At 37.7% G+C, this 10,330-nt stretch overlaps 1 protein-coding gene and 1 pseudogene across 2 annotated transcripts in view; one reads left to right on the forward strand and one right to left on the reverse strand.

The window, feature by feature from the left end:
• Positions 1-10,330, reverse strand: part of Scaper (S-phase cyclin A associated protein in the ER) — a 498,868-nt gene that overhangs the window by 478,023 nt on the left and 10,515 nt on the right. The window lies entirely within an intron of this gene.
• Positions 3,938-4,508, forward strand: LOC116072247 (annotated as a pseudogene).

The raw sequence follows: 10,330 nt of genomic DNA on the forward strand, positions 1-10,330 counted from the left end.
CTAAAACCATACAGTGGAAAAAAGACAGCATTTTCAACAAATGGTGCTGGCTCAACTGGCGGTTAGCAGGTAGAAGAAGGCTAAATAATCCATTCTTATCTCCTTGTACAAAGCTCAGGTCCAAGTGGATCAAGAACCTCCACATAAAACCAGATACACTCAAACTAATAGAAAAGAAAGTGGGGAAGAGCCTCGAGCACATGGGCACAGTGCAAAATTTCCTGAACAGAATGCCAATAACTTATGATCTAAGATCAAGAATCATCAAATGGGACCTCATAAAATTGCAAAGCTTCTGTAAGGCAAAAGACACTGTCAATAGGACAAAACAGCAACCAACAAATTGGGAAAAGATCTTTACCAATCCTACATCTGATAGAGGGCTAATATCCAATATATACAAAGAATTCGAGAAGTTAGACTCCAGAGAAACAAATAACCCTATTAAAAATGGGGTACAGAGCTAAACAAAGAATTCTCAACTGACGAATACCAAATGGCTGAGAAGCACCTAAGAAATGTTCAACATCCTTAGTCACGAGGGAAATGCAAATCAAAACAACCCTCAGATTCCACCTCACACTAGTCAGAATGGCTAAGATCAAAAACTCCATGACAGCAAATGGTGGAAAGGTTGTGGAGAAAGAGGACCACTCCTCCATTGCTGTTGGAATTGCAAGCTGGTACAACCACTCTGGAAATCAGTTTGGCTGGTTCCTAGGGAAATTGGACATAGTTCTAGCAGAGGACCCAGCTATACCACTCCTGGGCATAACCTAGAAGATGCTCCAACATGTAATAAGGACACATGCTCCACCGTGTTCATAGCAGTCTTATTTATAATAGCCAGAAACTGGAAACAACCCAGATGTCCCTCAACAAAGGAATGGATACAGAAATTGTGGTACATCTACACAATGGAGTACTACTCAGCTATTAAACACAATGAATTTATGAAATTCTTACGGAAATGGATGGACCTGGAGAATATCATCCTGAGTGAGGTAACCCAATCACAAAAGAACACACATGGTATGCACTCTCTGATAAGTGGTTATTAGTCCAGAAGTTCGGAATACTCGAAGTACAATCCAGAAACCTCAAGAAACTCAAGAAGAAGGAAGACCAAAGTGAGGATACTTAGTTACTTCTTAAAAGGGGGAACAAAATACCCATGGAAGGTGTTTTAGAGGTTAACTATGGAGCAGAGACTAAAGGAAGGACAATTCAGAGACCTCTCCACCTGGGAATCCTTCCCATATTCAATCATCAAATCTAGACACTATTATGGATGCCAGCAAGTACTGGATGACAGGAGCCTGAAAAAGCTGTCTCCTGAGAGGTTCTGACAGTACCCGACTAATACAAAAGTAGAGGCCATCCATTGGAATGAGTACAGGGTCCCCAAATGAAGGAGCTAGAGAAAGGACCCAAGGAGCTGAAGAGTTTGCAGCCCCTTAGGAGGAACAACAATATGAACTAACTAGTACCCTCAGAGCTCCCAGGGAGTAAAACTCCAACCAAAGAGTACACATGTGGGGACTCATGGCTCCAGCAGCATGCTTATAGCAGATGATGGACAAGCCGGTCATCAATGGGAGTAGAGGACCTTGGCCCTGTGAAGGTTCTATGCCCCAGTGTAAGGGAAAGCCAGGGCCAGTAAGCAGAAGGGGGTGGGATAGTGAGCAGGGGGAGGGGGGAGGGAACCGGGGATTGTTTTAGGGTTTTTTTTTTTTATTTTATTTTTTTCTTATTTTATTTTTCTTTTTTCTTTTCTTTCTTAATTTTTTTTTTTTTGGAGGGGAACCTGGGAAAGGAGACAATTGTAAATAAGAAAACATCTAATAAAAAAATCATAATCAAACACTGTCAAAAAGATAATAGGCTGAAAAAGTGGAAGAGTTGAAAAAGATATTCCATGTAAACAACATCCTAAAGAAAGCAGAGGTATTTTACCAGACAAAACAGATTTTAAGCCAAAAACTTCCACAAAAAGGCATGATAGAGTCCCACAACACGCAGAGGAAGCACTACTCCCAGGTGCTCTAACATGTCCAGGACCAGAGGTGAGGAGGACACAACATCTGTCCCAACACCAGGAGTTGTCCCAACACTGGGACCAGCAGGACATAGGCACACAGGAACTCCACCAGCCCAATGACATGGGTTCTTTCTGGTCTCTCTGGGCTGATGCCCTAAGCAGTCCTCGGGCTCAAACTCTGCAGCCAGTCCCACAACACCCAGAAGAAGCTCCACTCCCAGGCGCTGTAACAAACCCAGGGTCACAGGATGCCAGAGACAGCTTGACTCTGAGGAGTTCTGACACAGCCAGGATCACAGGAAGGAGAGGCTTCAGTCAGATTTAGCCAGGGCAGGTAGCACTAAAGATAACCAGATGGCAGGGGGCAAGCATAAGAAAATAAGCAACATAAACCAAGGTTACTTGGCATCATCGGAACCCAATTCTCCTACCATAGCAAGTCCTAGACACACCATCACACCTAAAAAGCAAGATTCAGATCTAAAATCACTTCTCATGATGATTACACAGGCTTTAAGAAAGACATAAATAACTCCCTCAAAGAGATACAGGAAAACACAGGTAAACAGGTAGAAGCCCTTAAAGAGGAAACACAAAAATCCCTTAGAGAACTACAGAAAAACACAATCAAACAGGTAAAGAAAATAAACAAAAGCATCCAGAATCTAAAAACGGAAATAGAAACAATAAAGAAATCAGAAAGAGAAACAACCCTGGAAATACAAAACCTAGGAAAGAAATCAGGAGTCATTGATGTAAGCATCACCAACAGAATACAAGAGATAAAAAAGAGAATCTCAGGGGCAGAAGACACCATAGAAAACATTGACATAACAGTCAGAGAAAAGGCGAAAAGGCAAAAAACTCCTAACCCAAAACATCCAGGAAATCCAGGACGCACTGAGGAGACCAAACCTAAGGATAATAGGTATAGAAAAGAGTGAAGACTCTCAATGTAAGGGCCAGTGAATATCTTCAAAAAATTATAAAAGAAAACTTTCCTAACCTAAAGAAAGAGATGCCCATGAACATACAATAAGTCTACAGAACTCCAAGTAGACTGGACCAGAAAAGAAATTCCTCCCGTCACATAATAATCAAAACACCAAATGCAGTAAACAAAGAAAGAATTTTAAAAACAGCAAGGAAAAAAGGTCAAGTAACATAAAAAGGCAGACCTATCAGAATTACACCAGACTTCTTACCCGAGACTATGAAAGCTAGGAAGATCCTGGGCAGATCTCATACAGACCCTAAGAGAACACAAATGCCAGCCCAGGCTACTATAGCCAGCAAAATTCTCAATTACCATAGATAGAGAAAACAAGATATTCCATGACAAAACAAAATTTACACAATATCTTTCCACAAATCCAGCCCTACAAAGGATAATAGAGGGAAAACACCAACACAAGGAGTAAAACTACACCCTAGAAGAAGCAAGAAAGTAATCTTTCAACAAACCCACACAAACCTAATTCCACCTCTTACAACAGAAACAACAGGAAGTAACAATTACTTTTTCTTAATATCTTAATATGAAAAATTAATATTACCAACATATCCTAATTGATTGAAATCCAAAAATATGAGGAATTAGAAATTTGCTGACTGTCATCCAATGGTCTCTCTAATTTGGTATTTGGAGAAATAGGTCCAATATTGTACAGTCCATATACACTTTCTGCTTGTTTGTATGTGACAGTGTCTTGCTGTGTACCACATAATGGTCTGGAAATCAGGCTTCTCCTAACTTGGCCTCTCTATTAGTAGGATTGTTTATTTCATATTTTTACACTATACTATGGTTTTCAGAACAGCTTACATATTTCAAAAGTATTTGGCGCGGCGTTTCAGTCCTGTCTGAAGCGGGCTGTTGTCGAGTCGCGGCGAGGTCGGCGCACCGCAGCCATGACGGAGGCTGATGTGAATCCAAAGGCCTATCCCCTCGCAGATGCCCACATCACCAAAAAGTTGCTGGACCTTGTTCAGCAGTCGTGTAACTACAAGTAGCTTCGGAAAGGAGCCAATGAAGCCACCAAAACCCTCAACAGAGGCATCTCTGAGTTCATAGTGATGGCAGCAGACGCTGAGCCCTTGGGAGATCATCCTGCACCTCCCTCTGCTGTGTGAAGACAAGAATGTCCCCTACATATTTGTGCGCTCCAAGCAGGCTTTAGGACGGGCCTGTGGCGTCTCCAGGCCAGTCATCGCCTGTTCTGTTACCATCAAAGAAGGCTCTCAACTAAAACTGCAGATCCAGTCCATCCAGCAGTCTACTGAAAGGCTCTTGGTGTAGGCTGTGGACCCTGCCCCCTCCTGTCTACTCCCACCCTGTCTATGTATCATACTGTCTGTTAGCATGTACTATTTCCAGCCAGTTTCTATTATATTGTACTACATCTGGGTTTTGTATTTTTATTTTTGTCTTGACGGAGTTGTTTTTCACCATCTCCTCATTCTCTTTTAGTCTTTAAAAAAAAATGAAATGATAGCTAAGACAGGTGAAAAGCAGAATGTCACCATTTAACAACAGGAAGAACCAGAAGAAACTTAAGCCAGGGACAGTGTGTACTTGCATCTGCAAACTTATTCCACTGGGCAGAGTAGGATGACAGTAGCACTGCTCCCTTGTGCCTTTGATGTAAGATCTCCATAAATGTTACCATCACTGGACAACTTTCTGTGGGTAGCAGTCCCCCATCCCTTATCATTTGAAGAAATTTGATAATGTTAGGCCTATGTTCGGGTACCATTTATTAATGTCCTGCATGTTTTTCATGTATGTAACCTTATATTCCCCCGTATCTGAGGCAGTGACAGCTCAAAAGGATTCTGTGGAAATATTGGCTATTTGTCTGGAACTTACAGCAGAGACAATGTTAGCAAGAAACATCCTCTCCTTCGTAAATGACGATTTCTTGTGGAGCCGTCTGATGCCCAGCATTTGGAGCCCTTATCCTATTCCTCCCATAGCATGTGTCAGGTGTATTCTCCCTCACATGAAGAAAGTGATAACATGTTCATTTTTGAGCATCCTAATAAATATGTTCATATTTTGTTTTAAATAAAAAAAAAAGTATTTATACAGCCAAAAGAAATGTAGGCAATTAACTTGAGAGGTGGCTTGTAAGAGAACAAAGAGTAAAACTGAATGTTTTGCTTGATGTTTGTAACTATTGTATCCACTTTGAAGAAGAAGACTTTATAAGTTACTCTTTCTCTGAGATGAATGCTTTTCCAAAGTATCACAGCCAATGAACTAGATTCTTACCCTCACCTTGATGTCTGTGCCACACTCCAAGCAGAACCATTTGTTCACTGAAACAGTTGGTGGATGACTTTATGGATAGACTGTATTAATACACACACCATTTCTTAAATGAATGTAACCTGTTCTCTGTGGACTGAAAATAAAGACACTCACTAGAGTCAAATAGCTTTGACCATAGCAGGATGTCTGTATCCAAAAATCGTGCCTACAATTCATTCGTTGGTGCAGCAGAACTGTCAATTCCCAGCTTAGATATGATGGAGGTAAAATCCTTCGGTGATGTGAGGGTCATTGAAGTACAGCCTTATTACAATGAAATCCAATGTCTAAAAATTATTCATATTTTGGGCTTGTACCACAGCAAGAGCCAAGATTTTAAGCTCTACTAAATACAAAACAAAAAACAAACAAAAAGACTTTATATATGTATGTTCATTTAAAAAATACTAGTAATGATGTATTATTTTAAAATACACAGTTAATATGTTTGGAATTATTTAAAATTTATATTGAAAAAAATGTATGTATTTTCACTATCGCTGTAGACAAACATCTACATAAGACTGTTAAAATTATTCTTTATATCAAACAACTTTTATAATACTCATTTTTATTGTTATAGTATTTAATACTATGACAAAAAAGATATTTTATGTATTCAAGGGGGGTCTCTCAGAGGAGTTGAGGTACAAAAGGGAAACAAGAATGTGATGCAATTCTATTTACTTAAAATATGTTTTTAAATGTTAACAAATTCAGATAATTTGAAATCATGTATCTTTTCTCATCATAATACAATAAAAGTTAAAAAAGTAAAAATAAAAAAATACTACTAGTGATGTATTATTTTAAAATATACAGTTAATAACTTTGGAGTTATTTAAAATTTATATTGAGAAAAATATATGTATTTTCAGTATTGCTGTAGACAAACATCTACATAAGACTGTTAAATTTATTGTTGTTTTATATCAAACAACTTTTATACTACTCATTTTTATTGTTCTACTATTTTATAACTTATAAAGAATATGACATAAAAAGGTATTGTAGGTATTAAAGGGGGGCCTTTGGGAGAGTTGAGGTATACAAGGGAAACAAGAATGTGATGTACTTCTATTTACTTAAAACATGTTTTTAAATGTTAACAAATTCAGATAATTTCAAATCATGTATCTTTTCTCATCATAATGCAATAAAACTTAAATCAATAAAAAAGTCATGATAAAAAAAATCAATTCATCAAGAAAATATAAGAATCATAAATATATCCCAAACTCAGAGTGCCTGACAAAACAGGACAAATGTTAACACAAGTGAAAAAATTACAGTGAACTAATATAAGGGATTTCAATATTCCACATTTTAAAAAATTGTAACATTTATTTATTTACTGGGGATATACATGTACGCCACAGCAATTCTCTTTCCACCATGAGGATATTAGGGATCAGCACTTGACCTACTGAACAATCCCACCAGCCCAATACCTCACTTTAAAGAAAGGATAGATCATCTGGCCATGCAATCATTAAGAAAAAAATACTACAGATCAAATGAATCTACCAAACATATTTAGAATATTATACTCAACAGTAAACTCTAATTTTTAATCACAAATAGAACATTTTCTAGGATAGATTATATGCTAAACCTCAAAACAAGTGTTATTTAATACATTCAAGGTTTTAAGTAGTAATACTTTCTTTCTGATCAGAGATGTTATGAAACTATTAAAAAATTCAATGATCAGAAAATTGTAAAATTCAAAAATATGTGAAAACTGAACAACATATTCCCCATCAACACATCCCCTCCCCCAATAACATATAGGTTAAAGAAATCAAAGGAGAGCTGGGAAGTGGTGGTGCATGCCTTTAATCCCAGCACTGGAGAGGCAGAGGCAGGTGGATTTCTGAGTTCTAGGCCAGCCAGGTCTACAGAGTGAGTTCCAGGATGGCCAGGGCTATATAAAAAAAACCCTGTCTCAAAAAACTCCCCTACCACAAAAAATATAAAAGAAATCAAAGGAAAAATAATAAAATACAGTGGGATAAACTAAAATGGAAATATAAATAGCAAAGCATATGTGTAAGAACACAGTCCAAGAATGGAGTCATGTGAGAATTCTGAGTGCTTGTTAAAAAACTGCAGGAAAACAAGAGTCTTGTGACCCAGTTTCTTCAAAAACACGCACTCATTCTTACAACATGCTTTTGTGCCTCTTTCAGGTATAGCAGATAGGAGTGAGTTTACTTAGGATTATCCATTATAATTGGCTATTGTTATTTGTTTATATGCCTCTATGGAAAAACATGGTTTTGCCTTGTACAATTTGCCCACCACATGCAGCTTGCCCTGTAGTTGTACACTTTACTCATGCAACTCCTCTTAACCCAGAGTATAACTGTCTGATGCTCTCAATAAAGTCGACTATTGTATAAGACTTTAGTCCCCCCACAATCAGCTCCATTCTTCCAAGTCCCACCATCTCTAGAACAGTAAACACATATGAACATGGCAAAAGCATTACTAAAAGGAAATTTTAAAACAATGAGTGGAAATTTTAAAAAGGAGAGGGAGAGGGCTAGGGAGAGGGAGAAGATGAAGACAGAAGATGGAAGACAGAAGACGACAAAGAAAAAGAAACAAGATCAAAAAGGAAACTAAAAATCAAAATAGAACTAATTTTTAACAAGTCCAGAAAACAGGTAAGATCAATTAATTTAAAAGTTAATGTTCCAAAAGAAAGAGAAAAATGTCTGATTAAACTAAGAAACTTGACAGGAAACTGGAAACAAAAACTGAAGCAGAAGTCATGGAAGAACATTGCTTATTGGCTTCCCATGGCTTGCTCAGCTTGTTTTCTTATGCCACCTAGGACCACCTGCTGAAGGGTACACCACCTCCCAGTGGACTGGGCCCTCTCTTATCAACCATTAATCAAGAAGATGCCTCATGTGGGTCACCTAACAATTGGAGTGGGAGTTGTCTCTAACTGTTACCAGCTTTTGCATCCCTTTCCCCTACCTGGGCTGCCCTGTCTGGCCTCAGTGGGAGAGGATGCCCCTAGTCAGGCTGCTACTTGATGTGCCAGGGCAGGTTGGTACCCATGGGAAGTATGGGAGAAGGAGGGTTGTGAGAGTGGGACTGGGAGGAGCAGGAAGCAGGGCTGCAATCTGGATATAAAGTGAATAATGTCAGAAAGATAGGTAGGTAGGTAGGTAGGTAGATAGATAGATAGATAGATAGATAGATAGATAGATAGATAGATAGATAGATAGATAGATAAAAAATACCCCACAGACTTGCCACTAGGCAATCTGATGAAGGTATTTACTCAATTGAGTTACCTCTAGCCCAGTGGTTCTCAACCCTCTTAATGATGCAACCCTTTAATACAGTTTCTCATTTTGTAGTGACTCGCTACCATAAAATCATTTTCATTGCTACTTCATAAGAATCATAATGTAAGTATTTTTGGAGGCAGAAGTTTGGCAAAGGTGAAGAACCACTGCTCTAGCCAGGTAAATCTAGGTTTGTGTACAGTTGAAAACAAAAAACAAAAAAGCAACCAGGAGAGAATCTATATATAAATTCTCAATAGTATACCAATGATTATACCAAAACCTATCTATATATGATTAAATTAATTGAGAAAAGTTTGAGGAGCTGAAGCAATGGATCATCAGGTAAGAGCAATGAACTGTTATTCTAGAGGCAGAAATTCATTACAACAGATCTCACAGTAAATACAAAAGACCACTGGGAAGCACTATGAATAGCCTAGAACACCTATGAGAGTGAATAAATTAAAAGACACTTAAAACCTGCCAGAACACAATCATAAAAACACAGAAAACCTGAACAGATAAATAATGAATGAGGAAATTGAATTAAAAGCCTCCCAACAAAGAAAAGCCCAGGAGCAGATGGTTTTACTGCTGAATTTTACCAAACATTAAAGATGACTGCTATGAATTATCAAACTATTCTAAAAATCTGGAAGAGAACCATTTCAACCTCAATCTGTATTACTAATATTACACTGATGCAAAAACCAAACATATGCAAAGAAGGGAAAGATGAAGGAAGAGACTACAAGCCAGTGCACCTAATGAATATAAATGCAAGAACTCTAAGCACTACTGAACCCAAACAACACATCAAGAAAATTATACTCCATCATCAAATGGTATTTATCTCAGAGACTGTAGGGAAAAAAAGACATTCACACCATTGTTAGGAGCATAAATCAGAACAGCCTTTATGGGAACAGAACAGAAAGTCCTTAAACTATTCTTCAAATACTACATGGTTCAACAGCCACCACTCCTGGTAAGTATCTAAAAGACATAAAATAATAACATCAAAGTCAGAGCTGCATTACACACTCTTTTCATCATTAATTGCAATATCCAAGATAATCAACCTAAGTGTCTGTCAATGAATGATTACATAAGGAAAATGTGCTATTTGTGAGAGGGTATTGTATAGTAGTCAACCTTTAAAAAAGAAAATCTTGTCATTTTCAACAACACAGGTGAATCTGGAGGATTATGCTAAGAAAAAAAAGCCAAGCAGATAAAAATAAATATTGTGTGATCTTATTCGTGAAATATAAAATAACTGATCTCATAGAAGCAGAGAGAAGAATGGTAATAGCCAGAAACTAGAAGACTATGAATAGCCTAGAACACCTATGAGAGTGAATAAATTAAAAGACACTTAAAACCAGAAGCCAGAAGCAAGAAGAAGGAAGATACAGATCAAATGACACAAAATTCTAGAAGTTTATTGTACAGAATAGACACTATGCTTAATAGTAATACTTGAAAACTTCTAAATATTTTAGCTCTTAAATATTCTGTGCTGGTTAGCTTTAATTGTTAAATTGAATTGACAATCTAGAATCACTCAGAAGACAGTTTCGGTGAGGAATTGTCTACACTGCATTGGACTGTAGACATATCTGTGGAGAATTGTCTGAATTACGCAATGTGGGAAGATCCAAC

Source organism: Mastomys coucha, unplaced genomic scaffold (genome assembly GCF_008632895.1).
Source record: "Mastomys coucha isolate ucsf_1 unplaced genomic scaffold, UCSF_Mcou_1 pScaffold23, whole genome shotgun sequence".
Taxonomy (NCBI): domain Eukaryota; kingdom Metazoa; phylum Chordata; class Mammalia; order Rodentia; family Muridae; genus Mastomys; species Mastomys coucha.